This window comes from Lepisosteus platostomus, chromosome 10, assembly GCF_059453375.1.
Source record: "Lepisosteus platostomus isolate fLepPlt1 chromosome 10, fLepPlt1.hap1, whole genome shotgun sequence".
Taxonomy (NCBI): Eukaryota; Metazoa; Chordata; class Actinopteri; order Semionotiformes; family Lepisosteidae; genus Lepisosteus; species Lepisosteus platostomus.
In genome coordinates, this window is record NC_142620.1 from 5,177,210 (window position 1) to 5,204,201 (window position 26,992).

General features: G+C 37.9%; 1 protein-coding gene across 5 annotated transcripts in view; it reads right to left on the reverse strand.

Annotated features, from left to right (window-relative positions):
* akap6 (A-kinase anchoring protein 6) overlaps window positions 1-26,992 on the reverse strand; it is a 127,642-nt gene that overhangs the window by 50,302 nt on the left and 50,348 nt on the right. The gene's annotated exons all lie outside the window — the stretch shown is intronic.

The window sequence follows — 26,992 nt, forward strand, 5'->3', positions numbered from 1 at the left end:
CAGGCGCAGTTCTCAGACCAGTTATAAAATCTCGGAAACAAAATAAATTAATTGATGGTATTGCACATTTTTTACACATTCTTAATTAAGCACAAAATCGTGAACTTTGTGAAATATAGTCGCCATGTTGTTGAGGGTTGGCGAGAATGGCGACGTGAAGTGGCCCTTCCTGCTCACTAGGCACTGTAACAACTGTAATGACTAATAATAATAATTATAATTGCTTACACTTATATAGCGCTTTTCTAGACACTCCACTCAAAGCGCTTTACAGGTAATGGGGATCCCCTCCACCACCACCAGTGTGCAGCCCCACCTGGATGATGCGACGGCAGCCATAGTGCGCCAGAACGCTCACCACACATCAGCTATCAGTGGGGAGGAGAGCAGAGTAATGAAGCCAATTCATAGATGGGGATTATTAGGAGGCCATGATTGGTAAGGGCCAATGGGAAATTTGGCCAAGACGCCGGGGTTACACCCCTACTCTTTTCGAGAAACGCCCTGGGATTTTCAACGACCACAGAGAGTCAGGACCTCGGTTTTACGTCTCATCCGAAGGACGGCGCCTGTTTACGGTATAGTGTCCCCGTCACTATACTGGGGCATGAGGACCCACATGGACCGCAGGGTGAGCGCCCCCTGCTGGCCCCACTAACACCTCTTCCAGCAGCAACCTAATGTACAGTAATACAATGTACAAAAGAATGAGTACAAGTTGTGCAGCACACACTTCGCCGCAGAAATGTTCCAACGTGATCTGCATGCAGAGTTAATAAGTAGTATTTGTCAGCAAAACCATCTAGAATTCAAGAGCAAAATTTCTATTGGATTAAAAAAGTTGTATTCACAAGCCTGCTTGTAATAAAATACTCTTCAATACAATAGGGCCGCTTCATACAGTATCAGTGGAAGTTCTGTTGCCCCTTTCTGAATCACAGACACTGATGGCAATTTGGGGCTGAGCAAACTTGGAAATGTCATCTATTTTGTGATGTAAATTGAAGATTTTACAAGTAACTGTGTACATTTTACTTTTATTGTAGTTTGAAGTGCATTAATCAATGTTGATTGGTTCTAACCCCAAAATATAAGAAAAGCATAGCAATCCTATAATATGTCTGTGATGAATATAGAGTATTACTGTGCATTCCTCTTTCAGAGAAGGTACATATAACAGTAGTCTCTGGAACACTGAATATTAGCTAGAAACCTTTAAAAAAATATGTATTTACAACTCATAACATACATGGTAGCACATACTGTAAATGTTAAAGCATTATTCATATACTTTATGTGGAACATATCCAATATTCAGCTTTCTTCATGTGATTTAATAAAAAATAGAATACTGCACATTGAAGTTCAATGAAGACAGATTTCCTTATTGTTTCACTTTAAAACTAATATACAAAAATGTATTCACTTGCTGTACTTTTCATCTAGGTTTTGTTTTCATTTCATGAATTCACTATGAGGGAAATCAATGCACATAAAAATAGCAACACTTGATGAAGCTCTTCCATCTAAAATAAATGATCGAATTAAACGGAAATCTAGGGAATAAAGTTTTAAATATGGACGATGCTTTTAAAAACTCATAAAAGTTATAGAAGCTTACATACACCTACAGAAACCTTAAACAAATTAATTAAAGTGGTAGCTTGAAAAAATTAACAGCAAAACAATGTAAGATTCTCTTTATTTCTCTAAGGAATCCTCTTTTATTTCCCTTCATTTTTGATTCATTCATCCCTCTCTGCTGCTGTGTCAGGATCCTAATTACTACATTCCTTCGGCACTGCTTACATACCCAATAATGATTGTTGCAAACTAAAGACAAAAGCAATTTACAAGAATCACCTTGAGCTCTAGGACACTGTTACCCAGTCAGAACTGTATCTTTGGAGCCTTCACACGGATTTCATTTGCAATTTGAGTCATTCCTTTTAGTGCCTGATTTCTAAAAAAATACTCTAGGTTTTTAATTACAAAGAATAATAAAACAGCTCACACAAAAACAATTAAATATATGTCATTCTGAAGACGGCTGTTGTCACCTCTGTGCATTTATAATGAATTTAGTGATCTATTCCACTGTGTAAAGGGGTCACTGTCTTTATTCCCAGAACATCAAAGCCCCAAGACCTTCACATAAAGATTACTGTATATAGTAAGATAGAATATTTAAAGAGTGTTGAAAGAATTTTTATTTTCTCTGATTAAAAAAAAGTCTAACAGCAGGAAATCTAAGCTGTGTAAATGTGGTAAACACAGCCAGGCCCAAGTGAAAAACAAAGTACAGCAAATATTTTAAGATAGATTTGAATGCAGACATCGGTGGTGTCATATTTCCTTTTGAAAAAACAAGTTTAAAACGCATGGCAGCTCCACTAGAAAAACAGAACAGTAAACTAAAGGTAAAATCTTCGATGGTTTAAAGATTTGCGCTTATACTTTAGCTAAATGAAACAGGTGGTAGCACTTCATCGAGGCATGTTCAGTAAAACTGGAAAAAAATCCAATTATTACTAACATGAATGATTTCCTAATATTGTCATCCAAAACAATTGTAAAAACTATCTCTAAGTTCTTTCTTTCTTCTCAGTTCCCTGCTTGTTTTGCTCTCTGTGTGTTCAGATATGCACACTCGGCACTCTAGAGCACTGCATTCTGTATTCTTTATTTCAAACAGAATCATTCAAACCTGTACCCACACTGTCAAAAAAGTCCTGCCTTTAAACTGCTAATGCAGAATGAAATCAATATAAATTTTGATCATTTGATGAATACTTACTTCTGTCTCTGGAGTGCTGGGATTCAGATATGTGAAATCTGCTGAATCAAGTCATTTTACATCTCTGTGTGCACGCCAACGCCAATTTACTAGCCCCTGGAAAGTTCCTGAACTAGACGTCTCCACAGGTATGCGTGTTGGTTTAACTGTCAATCACAGCAGGATGTGAGAGAGAAGCCATCTTCGCCTACTTCTGCTGCTCTTCACAAAGTTCGCATGAGGAATGTTTTGATTACTATCACCTTTTTCATATAAACCCAGAGGATAACAAAATGTAAACATCAATAATTTATACCCACAACTATAAACAGCCCTGCTTTTTTATCCTTTGAATCGCATCAAATAAAACTGGATTGCCTTATACAGTAGGATTCGACAGGAAGAAGGCGCAAATTTTCCAATGAAGGATAAACTCGCAAGCATGCTCATCCCTCATGTAAATATTCATGCCATCGGTAATTACCATTCTGTTGAACTTTTGTATCGGATTTCCCCTCCGACTTAAAAAAAGAGAAAATTAAACAAACAAAGGAAAACCCCACAAAAAAAGAGAACATAGTTGAATTAAATTATATCCACCTCGGGATATTACAGCAAAAAAAGAGCTAGCTTATAGTAATCCATATCAAAAAGAACAAAAAAAAAGACTCATCTCACACAATCCAACCTTATTGTGAACTATGCAATTGTCAGGGTTGGCAATTGGGATAGATGCATGTCCTCTGTTCCACAGAATGTAGTTCTGTTTGTATCTGACCCAGAGCAGGATAGCTGTTTCAAAAATACGCTGTTTGCCACTAATGCTGAGTGTTTGGAATACCTACAGCCTTTGATACCTGTGCTGCACTAATACACTACAGAGCCCAGAGAAAATACCTCAAAAAGTAGTGCCCTGCAGATCTAATCATACCTACCATGAAATAGAACAAAAAAAACACAGTAAAACAGTAAAATGTATTGATTGAGTAGGATGCCTTTTTTAAAAAAATCCCCAAAATGATATTATGTAATCTTAATACTAGTGTACAGAGTAAAGTCATTTTGTCAGAAATAATTCTGAATTCAGAAAACACAAGGGTCACATTTATTCACTCCCCTGTAGTTAGTGTTTTGTAAATTCTCCTCTGGCAAGTCTTACACTGACAAGACACTTCCTGCAGTTTGATCTGAGATATTTAAAAGTTTCCACAGCAGAACTGCTCTAGACTCTTCAGGCCCTTGAGTTTATGCTTGTAAACTACCTTCATGAGTCTGAATCCAGGTCTGCAGATTGAGTAGCTGTTGTTTGGATTCATGCTTTGAATTATTGTCATGCTGCTATGTTCATTTTTGGACAACCGTGAGCTTCTTGGTGGAGCAAACCAGGTTTCACAGTTGTGCTGGAGTTCATGATTCCCTCTGTGTTAACACGAGCTCTACAATCCGTTTTCCCAGCCCAAGATAAAGCTGAAGAGCATGGCCCAAAAGCTGAACTTTTGTTTGTGCACCAGAACATATACACCATGGTTCTAATTATCAATTCGAGATACTGCTTTTTGTGGTTCAGTCTCAGAAGAGGTTTTTTCCTTGCAATCTGTCCACGAGTGGTACATTCATGCAAGCAGCGTGGAATGGTAGTTTTTGACATGTTGTATCCTGAAGATGCCAGTCGGCGCTGGAGATGTTGTCTTTGGGTTTATGTTTCCCTCCTAAAAAAATTGTCTCACAGTCAGGGAAACGGTGATACACCTGTGTCTTCCTCCTGGCAGGGCAACCACTATAATAGTAGCATTCAATTTCTTAATGATGGTCACTAAAGTGGACAGAAACAAATTTGTTTCTTTCTTTTTATAGCCATTCCTCAACTTATAGAGGTTGAGAGGATAAAAACACAATGACACAAAGGAATAATAATAATTCTATTTAATTTACATAGGAATCTGTTGGTATAGGTATCTGTGCTTTAGGTATCTGTTTATCTGTTGTTTAGGTATCCGTCTAATCTTTAATCAATATACTGTATGCTAAGATGTCATAAGCTGTTATTACATTATTACATATCCCCAGCTCTAGGGGTATGGTCTGGACTCTGATCCTGATTAGGGGTTTGTTACTAACATGTAATTGATTTGCAGTTTTTTTCTTGTTGTATGTATGTATGCCACTGTGGCGCTTGTATATATCAAACGCTTTTAAAGATTTTCAAAACATATTCAAAAATAATTAACCATAACAACATTAAACATACCTACACATCCATGAAGACAGCAGCGTTATCAACAATATTTAAATTCCATGATAATCCTAGCAGATGCACTTTAGGATACAGGTCCAGACATAAATATCCATAGGCCCTGAAGTGCACATGCACAGATGTTTTCAGTAAAAACAAGGAGCACATCTACGTGAATCTTTTATAAATGAAAATATCATTGTGTAATGCCTTTTCCTTTTCTTTTTAAGAAAACAAAATTAAAAAAGGAATCTTGTGGATGCCATACAGACAGGAAGCAGTCCTTATTTGAACCAGCTGGGGAACAATATAAATTTACAAGGAAAGAAATGTGTCCCAGCTGAGAGCTGTCAAGAATGAGGAGAGTGGTGGAGGGTCTAAGGTTGTCTCCTAAGCTATATACTCAAACAATACGACACAATCAAAGGTTTTGTTTAGTCCCCATCATCTTTGTCGAATGCACAGCATTGCTCTTTGATTGGAAACCATAGGTCGCTGTTTACGCTACTCCTTTTCAAATCCATCTTTCCATCTTTCCATCACTTCACTCATTTTAATTACTTCCTTCAGGATTGTACAAAGCCCTCATCCCCCGTAGTTACATTAGTCAGGACTTGTGCATTCAAGGAAATAAAAATGTATTTCTGAGTATGGGGTCTGTGCAAAAGCTGTAAACTTGGTGGACAAATTAAGGAATCTAATGAATTAAAATGCATGAGCCCTAGCTACAGCTACAGCTGTTTTGTATACAATTCATATTCATCGCTTTGAATAAAACAGACCACTAAATGTTCATTCTAATAATATCACACGCTCTTTTTAAATAATGTTTATGGTATTAGAGTGGATATCATTATTATCAACATGTGTGTTTCTTATAATTATTACAGAGCCTTAAATAGTTAGAGGAAGCCCCTCTAAGTCTCCTACCTCCAAATCATTATCCATATGTCAGCTTCTACTTTCAGATTGTTTATGTAAACTCTGATTGTACTATTTGGCATGATCAATTGATATCAACCAAAGGAATTCAATGAAACCATTGTTACAGGTCTCCAACTCACAACACAATAACGGCTTTCTTTTTTTTCATGAACCAGCATTTCTACAGAAAAAAGAAAAATTTGCTAGTAATGATTTGTTTTCATCTTCATTTACTATTTAAAAAATGCATCTCGAGGCACCATATTGCATGTATAAATCCTTTCATTCTTTAAACTAAACTCTTTTTTGGTTCTTAAGGCTAATGGGGACAAAAGTTTTTGCAAAGTGTCAGAAACACAAAGATGTGATATCACTGGACTCTAGAGTGAGATCCCAAGCAAGGGAGACCAGACTGGAACTCAAACTCCACATCTCCACAGCTGTCAATCGCAGACAAGACAAAGACATGCACCATAGATTGCATCTGGACACTGGGCTCTCTCCTAAAACATTCAAGATGCACTGAGTTTCAGTGAATATGATTACATACAAGCCCCATGTCATGAAGGATAACAAGAAGATCACGTTTCCTACTAGGAGAAAATTGAGGTCAACACTGAGACGAAGAGAGACATTTCTTCTTTACAAGTCCAATTAACTCCCAGTGGGAATCGTGGCAACAAACTGTTTTCTACTGATAGCTAAGCAGGAGCTAATGCAAGAGCTGTACAACTTGAAAAGGGAATGGAAGGGGGATACCCTGGTTGGTCCTGACTTGGGTGATGTGCCTTTTAATTGTCACCCAAGTGGAATGAAATTAAACATTGAACCACCTCACTGACACTCAGCCAGAGTGACCATGTCAAACAGGAGATACACATGACTTTCTTTCGAAGTGCTCACATATTGAAATCCGAAACACGTCAAGAAAAGATCTGCGCTTTTATTTCCAATCTGAAACAAACCCAAAACCCGGCCAGGCTCTTAAACACTTTCATGGAAGCTCAAGATGGACAGGACCCTGGGACCATACCGAAAATATGCTGCCCAACGCTAAAACGAAGAGAAAAGTAAGAATCGGCAGTCGACTTCACACTAAATATAAGCCACTCTCCAACTTTCAGGAACCCATAGATAAGAAAACGAGCCTAAGAGCTACAGTAGCAGCTCCTGCACCTTTAAAAAATATCTGAAGGAGTTTGAAAGGTTTAGCTCCTGCAACATTTATCAGGGCGTGAAATTAGCAATTGCTAGAAGCCAAATTGCTGCTTCTTATTTAATTTTGCTGCTGAAAGGTGACATTTAATAGCTGATCTTTGCTTCCAAGATGTCTAAAGAGGGTAGTGCCATTCTAAAATGTTACTGAGAACTGGTTTTGCTGAGCTCCACTTCAGTTAGTTCACAGCCTAACAGCCAGCTGAACGACTTGAGAAAAGGCACCTGACATCTCTGACACCTAGGCATTAGAGGATAACTAGATATTACCAGTTTTAACTGTCTATTCCCATTCTGAATATTGTTTTACATCATGGTCACATGCATTAAAAAGATTTAATTTCATAATTCCACTGTAAAGGAAAAATCAAGTTTTAATACACACGTGCAGCTGACACCCTGTGTACTGGTACTGTAAGGCTGAAGCCATGATGTTCGTTCCTCTTATTTTTTCATTGTTATTGTGATTCAGATGTTGTTTTTGACTCATTTTGACCCATTTCTTGGAAAAGCTATTTTCCTCATAAAACAGCTGCTTCTGAAATGTGCGGGAGTGTCTCTTAACCTCTTTGTTATGTTTTAAATTCCAAAGGCAAAATAGCAGTAATTTAATTCAATTTCATAAAGCCTAGCAGGCCCATATTCGGTGTGTGCATGTCACATTTGAAATGACGAAATACTGTATAAATACAATTCATTAAAATGTTTAATTATACTGTATACTTATTTGATTTATATGCAAATCATTATTAGATATTTTAATCATATATATATATATTAATTATTATATATTTTCTTTTCTGATATTTGAATTGATGAGCTTCTATACTGAGATACCACATACGGAGTAAAGGCTTAGCTGCTCCCTACTATGAACCATAGCTCAGTATTTCAGTCAAACCTAAGGTGTGATTCTCAAAGTGCGCTCTCTTGGGGTGACTCAATTGTCTGAAGAGAACGACACCCGTCTGTAAGAGTGGGGCTGTCAAAACAGCCCCCCTTTAATGAGGGAAGAGCTGGGGAGCAGCTGCTGGGGTGAAGATGGGGTGGAGGGAGAAACAGGATCATGAAATGAGCAAATGGCTCAGCGCAAATTGTGATGGACTTCTCTATATACAGAGGAAGGGCAGAAGTGGGCAAGATTAGGGTTTGACCTCCTCTTGAACATTTGTTTTAAGCTCCGTTATGTGCTATTTTGTGCTTTTTAGGCCCTTGTCAAATAGGAGTCTGGTTGTGGGAGGGTTAAATACAAAGAGCAGAATATCACCGAGCACAATCTTAATACATTAGTGTGTCTGCAGATTCCTCTGTCTCACAATCTGTGAAATGCATAATCTAAATGGCAAAAGTGGTTAATAATGTTTATCAGGGGCTTTTCTCATTCCTAAGAAGATCCAAAGGAAAAACTTTTTTTCAAAAATAAAAAAACAACAAACAAAATACCCTGCAACAGCTTAGATGAAGATATTTTGCAAACTGAGCCAATCGCTTTAGGCAGGTGTTACATGATACTCCATTAATATAGGTAATTAACATTAGCCACCATTTTAATTAACATGCAAACCTTAATTAGGAAATCATTAAGTAACATGAAAAATTTGATCTTAATGCTAAATCCAAGACTGCTGGTATCTAAGCACTCACATGTGCAGTCTTTTAGCTGTGGAAACACATTTTTAATGAAGTTTAGGTTATGAAAAAAATAAAACAGATTTTCAGGGTATTTTTTAGGAAAATGAACAAGACTACAGGCAGTGAATCACAGTCTTTTGTGATTTCCTGTATTAGTATATTTATAAAACATGTGTGCAGAAGAATCTGTGGCATCTGGAACCCTTGTCGTTTATTTATCTTGCTCCCTTTAGCATTTACAGCAATGGAATGATCAGGCCATAAACGTCTGAGCGCACTCAGAACTGTAAGCCTTTACAAATGTTTATTGTACTTCATCTGCTTGGTTATAAACAGTGAGTTCTTTTCTACCTTCTCCATCCTCATCTACAATTGTTTTCCAGGTCCATTTGTTAATAACTAACAGTACATCCACAAAATATACAAAAATATACAATAGGTTTGTTGTATCAAATTAAATGTGTTGGGTACAGTATAACATTGCCACTATTTACAGTATAGGATATGCCTTCTAGTGATAATGATTATCATCTTAGGGATATAAATGTTATCACGGCAATCAAGGACACAGTCTGTTTAAATAAGTAATAGCTGCAAATCATCAAATTGCCCTCACCCCAAACTGTTCATCACAAGAAAAATCCCTGCATATGGATTCAAAGCTGTGTATATACTGTATTAGCTTATGACAAAAAGTAAAGTTGAATGTTAATGTGCTGTTCTACGTGGATGTACCTAACACCTACTGTACCTAACCTGTAGGTCTTTCAAGGCCATTTGTTAAAAAACATATCGTCGCTGTCTGTTAGCCAACGCCCGGTCCTGACTAGCTGGGGTTTCTGCAGCTTGTCTGGGTCTCTTCAAAGCAGCAGCACCTGAAGAACTCAGAGAAGGTGTTAAACTGGTCCCAGTAAGCCAATAAAGAGCTGAGCTGCAAATCAGCCCGTCAGGTCCAGAACTGCCCACCCCACCATTAGAGAGTCTAACAAGGGTTCGTGTTGATACTGAAATCAAGATATTGTTGGGAAACAGAACTGCGTCTCATAAGCTGTCACAGGCAGCAGTGAAGGTTGGAAGTTTCCGTTTAAATTGCAGTGCTAACATGGAGCCCCTCTTCTAAAGCGTTCTGCTCTCAAATCAGCTGCTCAGCTCTTGAAGAGAACCTGTGTGCAGCTCCCCGCAGGTGAATTCGTGATCGGCGTACCTGAAACAGAGCGATGTGGATCACGCTATGTTTGGGACGGTGTACTTCTGAAGCTCATAAGCTGGGGGTTTGATGGAGAAACCCTGGGGTTGACTTGCAACTCTGGGTTAATCATCCTTTCACTTGGGGAGGATGCATTTTAATCAGGGCAGCTCTCTTTGTAAAAAATATTCCTATGTTTAGCGCAGTACTTCTCTTTACTTCTCAGGTCAGAGTGCGCTGGCTGCCTTCCATCATTGGAGGTGGCCTTACCCACCGGTACTACGTTCAGCACACATCTAGACTTGAAAGACTTTCTCCTGGTCTGTTGCGTGTGTGGCTTGTATGGCCACAATGTTAAGACACTTCGGGGAAGGCAGGGGGGAGAGAGGAGGAAAAAAATGAATGAAGTGGCTGGTTTTAAAAGGTCGCGGTGCTCTTCTTGGCAATCACAGAAGGAAATTGATTTTAGTAATAAGACAAAGAAGCAATTGTAAAGATCGATGCATAAAGCTGGAACATAATGTAAGGGTGAGTTTACTATTTCATTAACATTAGGACAAAAACCAGAATTGCTCACAATGACAAATGCCTGAGAACATTATATACACATTCCAGGTAAGTGCTTCAGGCCAAGTTAAATTCGATTTCTCTGCTCCATTGTATTTCTATTTATTATTTGCTGTATTTGTTCCAGCTTGTGGAAGTTGCTGCTGTTAAAGCAGAATCGTTTCTACGGCAACAGTGTTCAGGACGGCCCATTCTGCAATAAAAGCTCCACTATGCTGGCTGTCCTAGACGCTCTGAGAAAGTCTGGTTTTAAGAGGCTGTTTTCCAGTACGAGCTCATAGCGGGCAGGCAGTTATCATGTTTCCAATCAAAAAGACATATTTCCATGAAGGCAGTTAGTAGTGCATGTGTTTCTTACAAAAAAAACTAGTACAATTAATACTTTTTTGGCTCAGGGGAACCACTGAGGTAAATTACAGAAGGCCTCCTGTCACTGAGACATTGCCAGAGTGAAGGAACTGAGGGCTTTTATTTGGTTTCAATTAGCATATCATTAAGGTCATCTTAAAATGTTATTATAATATTACAAAGGTAATATTATAATATATGTAAGACATTATGCCTATGGACAGCCAAGAGCTGATGGAGAATATCACATATACAGCACATTCCTGATGGTATTTTAAATTAACTTCACGCTTTATTAGTTAAAATGTGTATTTTTTCCATGAAGAGTCAATTCCTTGAAAATGTGTACATTACAAAAGTATAGATTATAAAAAAAGGCTGAAAATTAACTGAAATTATCCAAATCTCCACTGAACATGCTAGAACAAACGGACTCTTTCACATGCAAACTTCACATTTCTGCTTGAACAGTATCAGGTATTTGGCATTCAAGGGGTTAACCAAAGGCAAAGACTTTAACCTTAAAATTGACAGAAACTAAACGGCTCTGACATTGGGTTGCTAGGCTTTATTCTAACCAGTAAGCCACCTTCAAAGTTGCTGTCAGGTAAATGACCTTGTATTTCATTAACTGATAATTAAATGGATTTATTCCACTAACGGTTTTAATTAAAATGCTAGAAATATTGATTACCCCTATCATCCCTACTCCCCCAGATGAAAAAAGGTTTTAGGAATGTTTATTTAGAGAAGAGAGAGAATTAAATTAGATTGAATCTCTAAGAGACCTAAATAAGGCTTCTTACTTTTCTGCTGCTCAAGCAAAAAAAAAAAAAAGGTTTCAATTTTTTTTGATGTTTGATTAATTATTTTGAAATCCATTTTTGCTTACCTTGATATTTAATTAAAATATCATTTTAAAACATAATTAAGTCGGCGAGTTTAATCCGTGGGGCAGCAGCTCTATCAAAAATTGAAAACTGCCTACAGTTGAGTATTCTGCTGGCTTTATACTGTTAAAAGGTGCAGTTCCCAGACCAGGCTGGAAATTACTTCAAGCTCATTTCAGCCAGTGACTCGGAACAGCGCTATTCTTCTAATGCATATTGGCTGTTCTGCCGAAAGGACAGTCATCAAACTGAGAGCTGCATGATGCTCAAGATACCTTCAGAATACATAGCATGCAGCCCTGGCATGAACTTGCAGGGGGTAGACAGACTAATTATGCATGAAATCAAATATGATTTGTAACTGAGTTCATATGAAGAGACCTGCATTGTTCAAATAGCTCTTTTCCACCCCCCCGAAGAAGCTATGGTTCAGTGTTTGAAATCACAGATTCAATGCTGTGGTAATGGCTCAATCCCCTTGATTGATTTGAGAACGTAAACACTCCTCATAGGGAAACTGGTACAAGTCTTGCGAGAAAGGGCAACTTATGAAAAATTAAGGAAGTTTTTCCTAGTAAATTAAGGAAGTGATTAATAGTAATTAAACATCCGAGCCATTGATAATTTCGAATACTCTGTTAGCATGAAATTAAATTACCTTACCAGCTATATCTCACCAGAGATTAATCATTCTGAAGATTTTTTTTATAAATAAAAATTTATCTAAAGCTCTAAAGCTTAATAGTTTATTTAAATCATGGGGGGAAAAGCTAGCACGCTGGACTGAATTATGGATAATTATGGGTAGTTTTCTACAATTCCTTGCAATTATGTGTAATTTTAAAAGTAATTCTTGTGACAAAAATAAAATAAAATGCAAGTGTATCTATTGTTGAGTGAATCAAGGTCAGCTGAGGTTAATATTGAATTTTTTTACTACATCAGCCAATAAAGATTGCATATGTTAGTATTCTGTAGTACGGATACACACATTAAGAAATACAGGTCTGTTTTTTGCACACCACTGTTCGCTTTTAATAAGCCAAAATGAAAGGCATGAACATACTGTAGGGAGAATTTCACAGTGACTTAATCTGTTTGAGACAGGTGAACGTCAGGGACAATCCCTTTTCTCTCCCCAAAAGAATGTACAGTACAGAAGATAGGCTTGCTTGTGTTAAAAACACTCTATAAATGGTTACGGTAAATTATACTGAATTTGAGCCTGTGTACTTTATTGATTTTTAATTGTTAATTTTCAACTGCAATTTAAATAAGAAGCAAACATAAAAAAACACAACATAATCAAAAATGAAATGCAAAAAAGTTCAAAGCCATAGATAAAAACTATTTTAATTATTTCAACTTCACAAAGCATTAAAAATATATACCTGCTTGTAAAATCATTTCATTCTTTAAAATCCATATATGCCTATGGCTATTGATAATAAAATAAAATATTATAAAGATTTTTACTCTCAATGCAGAAAAAAAAATAATTCTAATGGTTCTCATAGTAGGGTGGATTTTTATTTCTTACGTTAATTATACAACAGGACAATGTCCTTTAAAATTATACTTTTAGAAAGAAAATCAGTTTGGAATACTGAATGGTGAACACCACATTTGGAAAGATCAATTGATATTACACATTAGTCAGTGCTGTTGTTCTGAGAAGACCTTGGGGAAGCACAGAATCCACCAGACCGATCTGATTTTTTCTTAGTGTGGCGTGAGACACACAGTTAAACTTGTGGGACACAGTTTACAAGAATCACAGCTAAGATGTGGGGGACACACTGGGAGCTGATGGACGAGTTCCATCCAGTCAGTAAACCCCAGGAGTCTCTTTGTGCTGCCCCCTTCTGGTGGTGGTCAGCCAGTACACATCCGTTCTATTACTGAGGCAGGTGGGCAGGTCCTAAAATTGGACCTCCAGGGTACAAGATACATTTGGAGTTTCTGAATTAAGGCTTTACCTGAACTGGCAAACTCTTAAATTCTTCTTTTGCTAGGAATGTCATTCCCCAGTATATACATGATATAGTTCAGGTGAAGGTAGAGCACACCTGAAGAAGGCTCCATGGCCGAAACGTTGTGTTTTCTTCCTTCTCTTTTAAGCATGGAATAAACCTATTACTTGGTCCCATACATGATATATAAACTCTTCTAAATTACTGTAAACTATGGAACAAAACACTGGTGTACTTTTGAGTAAAGATGTTAAACTTTCCGTGAGGAACCTAACCATTCTTAATGGTGTCACGGTCGATATCCCCTCCTCCAGGGGGCGCTCTAATCCTCTCTAGATAGTCCTTTTAATTATTACTTCCTGGTGTGTCTAGCCAAGTCCCTTATTTAAGTTTCCTTCCCCCCAGCCTTCGGGCCTCAGCTTTGGAAAATGGTTGTCTCATGGCCTGCCTACCACCAGGCTTCACAGGGAAGTCTGAGGACATAGGCCAGTAATAGTCACCCTGACCTTCTGAGCCCGGGGCCAGGGACGAAGCCCCGGATTCCTTGGTTTGTTTTTCGTGTGTCTGATCCTGTTTGTCTCCGGATGGATTTCTCGATAATGGATATATGGACTGTTTCCTGATTCTCCTGTGGACCTCCCTGGATTTGGTTAAAATGGATACCCGCCCTTCACTTCTGCATGGAGCACAGAGCTTCCCCATCATCACTGTGAGCACCAATAAACCTTGTGTGTCTTCCCTCAGCTCCGTTCCCTATTCCTTTCCGGATTTGCCGCCTCGCATAGCGTCTTAAAATACTCTTTCCACGGGAGCCTCGCTCGGCAATCGTTACAAATGGTGTGCTTCCAATTAAAAGGCAACGACCACCTCTTCTAAGAAATAGTCAATTACTTTCCCCAGTCCATTGTTTTGATAAAACTGGATGCATTCAACAGAAGGCAGAACGTAAAAGACCTATTTCACACACCCCACAGGAGGGATGTCCAATCCTGGACCTGGAGGACCGGTGTGTCTGTAGGTGCTCCAGGTCCCTTTAAAGCAGCAACACCTGAGGAACTGGGAGAAGCTGTTAGATTGGTCCAGTTAAACCAGTAACAAGTTTAAATAAACATATGCAAAAACATACTGGCCTGGTCCAGGATCAGTTGTTCACCTAGAGATGAATTATTTATGGAAACACAGCATGCAATCTTCAATTATGGATCTAAACCCCAGCCTCTTTTTTTCTCCATGTAGGTGTAAGTATTCCCTCTCATCCTACATAATCTTCAATTGTGAGTCACGTTTTCTTCTTTGTTGAAAATGTTGTGGAATGCTCCAGGTGAGTGTAGTGACAACGCGGTCTGCACTAAAAGCCTCTACAGCGGTTGTATAAAAGAATTTTGCAAGTTGTATAATTAATTTAACAACTGTAATGGCTTGTGATTAATGGAGGGTGCACAGTGGTGCAGTGGTTAGTGCTGGGGCACCGGGCTTGGTTCTGGACCTGGAGGGCTATCTGCATGGGGTTTATAAGCTCTCCCCATGTTCATGTGGGTTTCCTCCAGTTGCTCCGTTTTTGGATGGACAGGTGGATGTAATGAATGTTCATATGGGGGGCTGTGTGTATAAACAGTGTGCTGATAAAACATAGAGGTGAGAGCAGAAAGCAAGGGATCCTCTGGGGGATGGTAGCCACTGTTCTTACAGTGGAATGTCAATTTTGATTTTTGTTTTGTTTAAATAGAATAATTCTGTTGGAAATTAAATTAAATAGAATGGAAACCTATACTTGATCTCTGTTTATTTAATCTGCGTCGTGTGAATAATATGTGAAGAACCCATAAGCCATTCTTTAACAAACTGGGATTGTCCACAAAAAGCTTTTTCATTAAAAAACTAAAGGCTGTACCATCTAGGCTTTCTATCAGTTTTATAGATGTCATTGGATACCAAGAGTAATGGATAATAATTAATGTTGACAGGAAACAACAAATGCCAAAGCCACTTTCTTGGCTGACTGAAGTTGGCAATCCTCGTCACTGCTGCTTCTGCTCCAACTAAATCTCGTTTAAAAGATGCCAGAGATGGCCAGAACACTCGCTTTTCATTGCATTCTGTGTCACTGGCAAGTCAAGGTCTAATTCTACAACCTGCCTATTACGTGCCAACAGTGATGCCACCGGTACTAATTTAACTTAATGAAACTCAGGATTTGTTTTTAAAAATGAGTGCATGACATATGCTTTGTGCTACGTGTTGTGTCTGTACCCACAACTACAGTAAATAAAATTGGTCCATTATCAGAAAACCACTTAATTCTGGATCAAGTCATAGGAGCTGGAAAGCTGACGATGCACAAGGAAGCACAGAGAAAAAGGGCTACGGTCTGGACAGGATGCCAATGACTTGCAGGGCATTCACATAGGGACAATATACAGTAGAAACACCAGAAAACCCTGCCACGTGTCCTGGGAGATGGGAGGACCTAATGCAAACACAGAGAAAACGTACAAACTCGACACAGAAAGCAAATCAGTCCAGATTCACATCCATGACAAGTGTAGTGTGGCTAATCATCATTCCATCATGCTGCTCTAGAGTGAAAAAAAGCATCAGAAAAAAAAGACTAGTGTGCCTGATGGACCCAAAAAGCGCTTGGAAGTGGTACAAGTTTGCTGTACTTGCCTTTCTGTTTCTAATTGAAACTGGCAAAATAAATTTAACCATATCGTGTTTTCTGTAGGGAGCAAACCAAAAAGGAATGACAGACATACAGTACCTTCTCTTACTAGATAATAATGATAATAATGATGTGGCACCTTAGAGCTCAGTAAGCAGAAATTAAAAACAGTAAAATAAGAAGTAAAAAATAAACTTCACCTTTCATCTAGCTTACTTGGCATGAAAAGAAAAAAAAACCCAGAAAGAACTATAAACCTTATGCTGTTTTTGGATAACTGAATCTTTTTCTGCAGCAACATGGACTAAATTACATTCTAAAGAATAAAATCTCTGCCTGTCCACAGTGGTAAATGTTCTAAGGGGTTCAAACAATCCAAAGTTTGTGTTTTAAAATCACTTTACTGCCGATAAAGTTTCAAGATCCTATATACTATAAACTGTGATAGATGTCTCTTGTGACACTAGTAAGTGTCACTGTAAACCTTCAGTTCAGAGACAAATTCCCTGTGGCCCACACAGAATATTTATTTCCATGGGTATATTACATCAAGGAAAATAAATTAAACTGGCAGTACGGCCTTTATCATCTTAGAAATTTTCATTCATTTTTGCCCTTTCACTAATCATTCTGCTGCACAAGTCAAAGAGTAACAAATATCCACCTTCACTGGTGCAACACATTAGATTTAAAATACAGATCAATATCATTCCCTTCCTGTTTTGCTTGCCAGTGGGCAGGGCAAATGGAATACCTTTGTGATACAGGAGGGAATTATACAGCGCTTTTTCTTGTGCAGTCTAATTATCAGCACACTTTGGCTTTTAAGGGATTCAGCGTTGGAAAAGTTTTCTGTTTTCAAAAACGCTTTGTTTTTGTCCATTGAAAAATAAACACTTTCCTTTTTTATCAATGGGAAGCTGGAAGAAGCTAAAAATGGATATTTATTGTCTTTGTACATTTTCAGTGGTTGCAGCCACAAAAAAACAAACCACTGGCAATCTCAGACCACGTCTCTTACTACGATTCTTTCTCCTTACTTCTTTCTTCCTCTTCTGTAGTGTGAAATCATATCCCCCCCCCCCCAACCATAAATAGAAGCACTTCTAATCAGCCTACCCAGATTTCAGGATAATATAATCTTTTACAAGTCTGTGCATCTGTCAAACGTAGCTATAAAAACTGAAGGGAAATTATTATGGCTCATCAAAAATAAAAAAAAAATCTTGGAGCAAGAAGAAAGTCTTAATGGGATGCTTCGTGTAACCATAAAATTCATTTTCAAAAATATAGGGGCGAAGATTTATTTATTTTATTTCTGACTTCTATTTTTTAAGGAATATATTTCACGACTCACTTTTTCCTTCCCCACCCTTTCCTTCTCCTCTTCATGCACCACTGCAGCTATCTTACCTTCAGCGGTTTGGCTAGGTTTCAGTGAGGAGAGATCCAGAGGGCAAGCATTAGAATTTTATATCACTTCAAGAAGGCAGAGAGAAAAAGACATAGGTAGCTACACTGACATTCATTGAAGGTTCCCTAGGGATGATAACACATGTTTTTGTCTTTCACCTGCTAGGCATGTTAAATCAGTGCAATGATAAGGTAATTTCATCACAGATATTTCATCACAATCTCGACATTTTTATGTTTGCCAGCTCGGCTATAAGCGCTCTTGATTAAAAAAAAGTTCCACGTTTGAGGGCGTGAAAAAAGAGCATGTCTGTACAATGTACAGTAATTTGATCTTGAGCACTTTAATGCACTTTTTAATGTCGCTTCTAGAAATAATAAATAAAAACAAATCAATTGAATATCAGACTCTAGCTCTATACCCTTACAGAACAATGGCTTGATTGCTGTTTTTTTTTTCAGTCACACTTAAAGTAATTATGAATACCTGAAACAGTACATTGTGCTTAAAATGCAGTTATTTACATTTTACTGATTTTTATTTCTTCACTGACATTTTGCATGAACTCAGAAACATTCTGTGCTACAGAAAGTGTTTTAAGATTTTTTTAAGTTGCCAACATTTTCTCACATAGCACCTACATTATTAATAATAAAAAGAACAACAGCTGCTTCTCTAAGTTTTCTTTGATCTTCTCTGAAGACAAGGTAAATAATTCTGATCAATTACATCACACTGGGAACACATTCAGACCGAGGAAGAAATGATCTGTCTTATGAAGGTGAATAAAGGCAAGCAAGTTTTCCCCCAAAAGTTGTTCATTTCAACTGAAACTAGTCAAACGGTTTGATCTCTTTTTGAAGTTCTCAAACAAGTTCTGAGATATGTACACAAAAATCATGGCATTCATAGATACTGTAGCTATGTCAGCACGTGTAGGCTGCTTTAACTGTTCCTATTCGTGCTTATTCCAACAAGTTTAAACATGGCAATCAGGAGAATGGGAGAGCCACCTTGATAGCATGGCCCTTCACTCCTTTACTATTGTAGCAAGTCACACTGACATTTTACTCCGATTAAATTTCACAAGAATCAAGGCATCGCCAATTGCAGATGCACAAATCGGATAGGACACTGGATTCATGATCTGAAAGACAAATTAAAGGCCAGTACATTAGTGCACAAACCCTTTGATAATCAAAAGTAATTCAGCACAGAAATCAACGTTTCAACATCTATCTTTATTTTTACATGTTACAGATTAAGTGTGTTTCAGTTTTGGAATGCTGGAATATAAATGAACTACATGCCGATTTAGACTGAACTACAGATATGTTAAAGGTATAAACGCAACAACAATGCTCTGTTATAGTTTTAAGCTTGACATAGTTCAGTGCATTTTTACAAATTACCAACAAAATATTTCTTCTTGCTTGGCTTAATTATTTAAGCTGCAACACTTAATGTAGGTACTTCAGAATGCACTGTGCATTTAAGAAAAGATTGGAATCACCCATTATTTTATTGCGTATGCACCTAATTAGAGGAATTAGCATTTGTTCGAGTTTCAGCTTTCCTACAGTGGCCCCTCTACCACACGGGGAGAAGGAGGACCCAGGTACAGCACGTGCTTCTCTAATAAGGCCTGTCAGGACAGTGCATCTTCTGACACTGAGCTCCACACTGCATTACAGGAGAGGTAGGCGTAGCCTTCACCAATATTTGTGCCCAGGGACCGACAAGTTGCCAGAGACTCTGTCTGGCCAAAAGCCGAGAGATCTCTGACTAATCCCCACCCTACTCTGGTAGCTCTTTATGTATTAAATCAGTCTCTCGGTCCTGGTCAAAACCAATAAGTCTGATGACCCAAATTCGAAATGCACTGAAGACCATTGCTGGGATTACCTGTGAACACTGGGGCACATTCTATACACACTAATATTTGCCAATAGCTTCCTTCTCGCGACTCAGTATTTATAGCAATGTCTGCATAGAAGCGCTATATACCAGTAGATTGCTCAGGCTTAAGAAAATAAACACTCGGGGGAATTAAAATAAATATCTACATATGCCCATTAGTTAGGACTGAAGGGTTTTCAAAGTAAAATGTGTGGTGTTCACCCTCTGTTTCATAAGTACTGGATACCTGCAACAATATTGAAGCAGATTGAAATCCTTACTGTAAGAGATGTCAAGTGTGTATCAGACACGCTGTGTTATTATATCAAAACCTTTCCTATCAGATTATACTTTATTGTATTTAGTTTAATAGGATTCATTAAACATCTGCAGCTTTGGCAGGCAGACACCCAGCAAGCCACAGAGGAAATCAAAGTAATAGCTCTCTATTACATTTCACATTTTCTAAAATTACTCTGATTCTAATAATTGCAGCCTAAAGTATTCCATGTTGATTTTATTTGCTTGCAGGTTTTATAATGTTTGATCTAATTGCCAACTGTTGAATGCACAATAAAAATAAAATAAAAAATCTGGTTTGGATTTGGGAATACAGCAAGCACAATATCTAGCCAAAGTTAAAACAAAATGATATCAAGAGAGAGGAACTCTTCAAAACCTGCTTAGGTTTTATTATTTAAGTCAGTGCGGCATAATTACCAGACATTTTAAATAAATATTAAATATATGATAATATGAATCAGGATCATGGGAATGATTTGATGAAATTTCCGTCCAAGCTAAGATAAAATGACTTGGAAGGTTTGAATCTACAAATGTATAATGTTACAATATTCCTTAGAACAGCCTGGCAGACAGACACACAGGTAGACTGAGAAATGACTTGACATACAGAACTAGGTAAATTCTCATTAATATTTAATAGTTTAAACAAACACAAATATACAGAGGCCAAAAAAGGTGTTGGCCTTGTCAATAACAACATCATCTTCTCAATCTTGTCTGAAAGTACCCATGCATATATTAGCCTGATAATCTCACACATGCACAGCCTCCTCTTTTTTTCACTGCTAGATAAATATATTTCAAAAACAGCTGGGACAAGGTCTTCTTTACTAACAATATTTTAACAGCAACAACAACAACAACAATGTACATCTTACTTGTACAAAACATATCACTCTTTTTGATATAGTACATATATTATAACATAAATATATGTTTAATATTTATAGAATAATATAAGTTAATATTCATAATCTGTCTATACAGTAATTAAACCTTTCAAACTGCCTTTGCTAGCTCAGATAGTATCAGTTGAAGAGGTTTGTTTTTGTCTTTGTTTTGTTCTATTTAAAAAAAATAAAATCCGTTTATCAATCAGTGAATTGCCTCTGGCTTTAAATCATGCCAAAAGAGACATGAGGGTCACCATCTCTGTTCTTCACTTTATAAATTCAATTTTCAGTTTTTGCCTTTGCATGCTAACATATCCAGAACAGTCCAGTGAAAACAGCTTATTTGTTTCTACCCTTAAGAAAGGAAACCCCTAATTACACAGAATTAACAGAATATCTTGAGCAGAATCCCAAAAGTCAGTGCTTTAGACTCAAGGAGTAGATTGAACACTGGTTTTTATTGGCTTCAAATTCACTGGTCTTTTATTTGCTTTACCCAAGTATGTTTACTGCATTATATCATATTAAAACACTTGCCAAACATATGCATGGTTGCTAAGGTATGCATGGTAAGGTATGGGAAGGCATGATTGAAGTCATTCCACAGCAATGTCAATGTATGGTGTGAACATGGAAAAAGCATTGGAAAATGCAAGAACACTGCCTGTGCCTGGGAGCCAATGAACAGGGATACAGTAGGTGGGTGTTAGGCAGACTGGGCTTCGGGACCTGTCAGCTGCCAATGAGCTTGTGCTGATGTCAGTGAAAGAAGCAGGGTGCCTCCAGTCAGCTCAGGATCTCCAGGAATGTGTCAGGGGACAAAGAGCTGTGCAGACAGTGCATGGCCTCCTTCTCCTTGGGTGGCACTGGGGTTGATGTCATAGTAGAAATTAAGAACTGGATGTGCACCAAATCCAATATAACTGACTGTTCCCTTCATCCAGCTATTAGCAATCCTTTTAAGGGTCATGGTCTCCCCAGGCTGATCCCGGAAACACAGGGACTCCAGTCCACTGCAGGGTGTGCAACTATCACTATTGCTATTATCAAATGAAGAAAATATTGCCCACTTTTATTGTGGTTAAAAGCCACACAGGGTTAATGTTGTCAGTTCCCTTGAGGATTTTGAATACTTGTTTCAAGATCTCTCACAAGTGAGAAAGGTGAACAGCACTCCCACTGCACCACTCTGATGGCAGTGAGGCTCAAAATAAATGTATTCCAACCATTTTCATTGCTGTGAAAGAAACCCCTGCCAAAACACAAAAACGTTTCTAGCATTTTGTATAACTTCAGCTGGTGAATAAAATGCTTCAGTGTAAAGATTGATACAGAGAAACTTAACACAGTTCAAAATTGCACACATGTAAGAACCATTTGAGATTCAATAACAATATATTGCTGTGTGTATAACGTTACCTTTCCCTGCACCGTGTGTGGCTATGTGTATCATTTCACCACAATCAGAACATGTCATTACACTGTTGTTTTCCAAATTACATTCTTCATAGCATTTAAACGCTGGCTCATTTGAACTCATTTCAATTGCTTTGGCAATAATCTGTTTTAGCTTCCTAACAGCAGAGGTTACAGTGTTTACAGAATCAGATGCACAAAAACCTTTTCAACCCTACGTGTTTTTTTCTCTGTTTGCAGTAAATAATTTGGATTTGTGTTGCTAAGCTTCACAGCTCATAACATTTATTTTGCTGTTTATGTTACTGTTAAAATCTTGTTCTCAATATTGTATGTTGATGTTTTCCAGGGCTTTATTGATATGGGAATTTTTCATTCCCGTGTAATTTTAATGGTTTTAACCAACCTCCAAGTATTTTCCATGCTTTTAAAAACAATAAAAAATTCCCCCTATTCTTTCTACTCCAGAAGTGCAAATCTCATAAATAGGATCCAGGAAACAGTCGATTTTACATATGCAAAATATTACAAACTGTGATACTACGGGTCATAAACTTGATTAGGCCAAGTCAATCAATTTATATCACACTGTTTGCCCACAGGTAAGCCTCCACAGAGCACAGATCCTATGATCTTAGTACTGCACATTACTGAGGAAGGTCACAGAAATTCCTGTTGAGAGCAGCCTTTAATTTTTCGGCAATAATCGCAAGATGGATTTAAGTATCATGACTTTTATTTCCTTAAGGCTTCTTCTTGTGCATCTGGAGGAACTGGAGCTGTAAGAATGTTATCGTAGACTAGTGTTCTGCTTTAGGATTCAAGGGTTAGATTGCCTGCCGTGATCCAACCAGCCTAGAAAATATCTAAAATGAGCATCCTGGGGCACACAGCTGTCTGTGTAAACTCTAGATAAGTCCAGCTTGGCATATGTACTGTATATATTTCTAAGGCACAACACTCAGTGAGGTAAGTGTTACAAACTCCAGGTATCAGCATGTTCTAATGTTTGCTGTGCACAGTCACTACTGCACCTTACAGGAGACTGCCCACCATCCTCCATTTCCTACGGATTTATAGACTGCTCCGAAAATAATGCAGGCTAATGTAGTGTGGTCATTAGCTGCAGATAAACTGATGTGCCTGTTTGTAGACAGAGTCATAAAGCTCTGAATTTAAGAGTCTGACAGCAAATTAGTTCTCCTGCCTTTAGAACACATTCCTCGCTGCTGTATTTAGTCACTGGACACGGACAGTGTGCCATTCTGAGTTAGATAGCCAGGCTTGACTGAAGAATAACCATGTACTGTCTGCTATTAATTAACTGCACCTAAGTACAAGAGTGTGTGAAATATTGCCTAGCTATAATGGACATAGCTTTCACTGTAGAAATTGAAGCTTTCAATGGACCTTGGCTTCAGTAACAGAATGTTCTTTCAAAAATGTGATATTGTTAAAGGTGTACAGTAGGTGTCCATTTGAATATACTGTAAGTAACTCACACTGAGGGTGAATTAAACATATTCCAGATACAGTGTAGAAATACACAGCAATGTTCTACTGGTCAACAAGACTTACACAAACAAGCCCTTGGGACATGCAGGCCTGCAGCCTGGAGGAGCGGCCCTGTGGTTTGTAAGGCGAGCAAAAGAGTTGCACTTTTGGCCAAGAATGTTTCAGAGGTGCCGCTCAAAAAACAGCAGCCGTCCGTGAGAAAGGGGACTAGATTGTGCACTGATCACATGTGCCCACCGCGACGTGGATGTCCATGTACAGGCAGCGTCAGCTTCTATTTTCTCGTGTGGTATATCGGCGGGTGCAGAAACCCCCTACTGAAATGCTGATTACTGGGAAACACTGTGGGCTGCATAATACGAATGTCACAGGGATCCTTTGGTTTACAAAATGTATGATTTATAGCACAGTAAGTTTAATATAGTATTCCAACTAATATTTTTATTTTCGGTTGCTTGTTTTATTATTTTTTCATGCTGTCAGTTACGTTCTTTATTTCTTGTGATGAACTAAACTCTTTGCTTTTACGTGTGTTTAGTTAAACTTCTATTCTCATATTTTTGGGTCTAGTCCTTACTGTGGTCAGTAACCTTTAAGAGTAAAACTAAAGATTTCCTAAATACCTTAAATTCCAAAAGAACGCCTTCCGCAGTTCAGTCAGACTTGATATGGATGTAATGCAGCAGAAGAACACCAAAAGGCACTGTACATTCAGCTTCAAACAAATTAAACAAGCAGACTCCAAAAAACAGTACAAGGTGCACTGTTAAAAGTGCCCAAGTCTGTCTGGATTCTCACTCCTATGATGTTCCAGCAATTTAATTAGAAGAGAATAACTGAACAGGGCAAGCCCCCTTAAGATTACTGTTCGAAGAGCACGCAGTGCCATTAAAACTTTATGGTGCTGGCTAAAATAATTCAGAACAAAAAAAATCACAACATGAGCATATGTTTACTGCAATAATAACAAACCGTTATCGCTGTCAGGAGAGACTAACACAGGTTTATTCACACCTTAATGGCATACAGGGGAAAATGCAAGTATCTTCATAACATAATATATTACGAGAATGACAGCGAGCATTGCTCTTTTGTGTGCTGCTTTAAAGAATTGAATTAATGATCAAAAAGACACCTGTTGTTCTAAGGATTAGTAATTAATGACAAGAGAGGAGCTTCCAGAAAGCAATTTTTAAATATCAGTTTTTGAATAATTTCATACGGATTGTCTAAAAACACATAACATAGCACAGTCTATAATTATGCACAACACTTCTGATAAATGTGTTAGTTATTAGTTTTGGGGAGTTACTTAGCAATTTCATTTTCCCCCTGTCAATGTTCAGATAGCATACTAAGCCAGTATTCTCCTTATCTGTGGCGAGACTGTGTATAAGCAAGAGCAAAAAGCTTCTTGAAAAACCAGTGCCATTTCACCTCTTGTCACTTATGGAAAAGCGTTATATAAGCATTATAACGCAGCAATTAAGAACATCTTTCTTTATTTAGCTGAAGAATCAAAAACACTTGCATTGTTATTTCTAATTTATTGGGCTGTCACTTCTATCTAAAGTGAACTTACGTGCATATTGCTGGGCATTTGCCTCAAGCACATTCAGTGATCTGGGGTACAACAGGAACTCCCTAGCTGACATCTGAATCCGCAAACTTCCTATTATGACCCAAGAGCTCTTCAGCTACTCCGTAGATGCGGCTACCAAACTCTATAACCATGTTCCCACTCTTATAACAGTGTTATGAGTAGCACACACAGAATCATCCACTGTACCTCTTTGTTCTTCCAAAATGGAAAGTGATAAATCAAATTCTTTACACTATTAGCAACTTCCTGCAGACCAAAGATGTGGTAGTGTGAGTAGGCTTCAGGCTCCGGGGTAGAGACATGTCATGCCTTAAATAAGGAGGGCAGGTTACTCAGGACCCTCAAGATCCCTGGTTACTCAGAACTCAGAAGTTGTGGTCCTGCAAACTTTTTCAACAGATTCTCTTCGGAGCACTGACCCCTCCTTATCCTCTGCAGACAAGTGCTTGTTTATTCAACCCATGCACAGTTGTGAGGATTTTAAACACACAGTGCAGAAAGATTTGTAGCAAAGAATATGACCTTCCTCCCACTACAATGGCCATCCTCTAATTAGGCAATGCATCTGATAGTCATTAACAGGAATGAGATAATGAATCACTTTCTCCCTTCTTTGTTAATTTGCTGTAACCAAGCGGCTAATGGATGTCAGAGCTGAATGATTGCACTGATTATAGTGATTTATAATTGCAACAAAACAATTTAAAAGCATTCTGATTATTCATGTTACACGAACAATGTTATTTGTTTACTGAACAAATAAATATACTACATGCGTGTAGACTTAACACTTCTGGGGGTGTTTATATTTACAAAAATGTAATGATACAAGCTATTAATATTTGAAGCACCACACCGCATTCAATCCCGATCAAGATCACTCTAGCTGTGAGTATCATGGTTGGAAGTAACTTTCAAGATTGATCCTACAAGCTATAAAAAAACCATTGGAAAATCCTTAGGAAATATACTGAAGAACTGAACTGTGAAATGCTTTTTTTTCTATTAATGCCCTAATACAAATGATTTATTGTTTTTCATACTTCCAAAGAATCATTTGCCAAAAGTAAAACTTAAGCCACATTGTGCAAGTACTTTTGAGGGAGTCTAATAGCTACTGACACTTAGCAAACACATATAGTGTATATGATTACTGATAGGGAGATTTCAGCCCATATTCGTTAAAGAGTATAACTTTTGAAATACATATTCTCTGGATCAAATAATTGCATCACCCTGCTTTTATTTATTTTTGTAATTATTATTCATTGCACCGTGCTTGCCTTAGCATTCATAACCAAAATCTTCCCCACAAGTCCTCATCCACATCATGCATATATAACCATGTTTTTCGGGCACAGTTCTGGAGAACTTTCAAACTGGATAGCTCCATTTCTGTTACTCTGTTCCTTATGCAAATAACAATGAAAAAAAACTCCCTGTCCTCTCTTTTGTTTATTTATTTTTACAGGGGAAAAAAGGATAACAGCCTGAGGGAGAGGACTGGACTTCAGTGGCAGCTAGTTCTAAACCAGCCAGG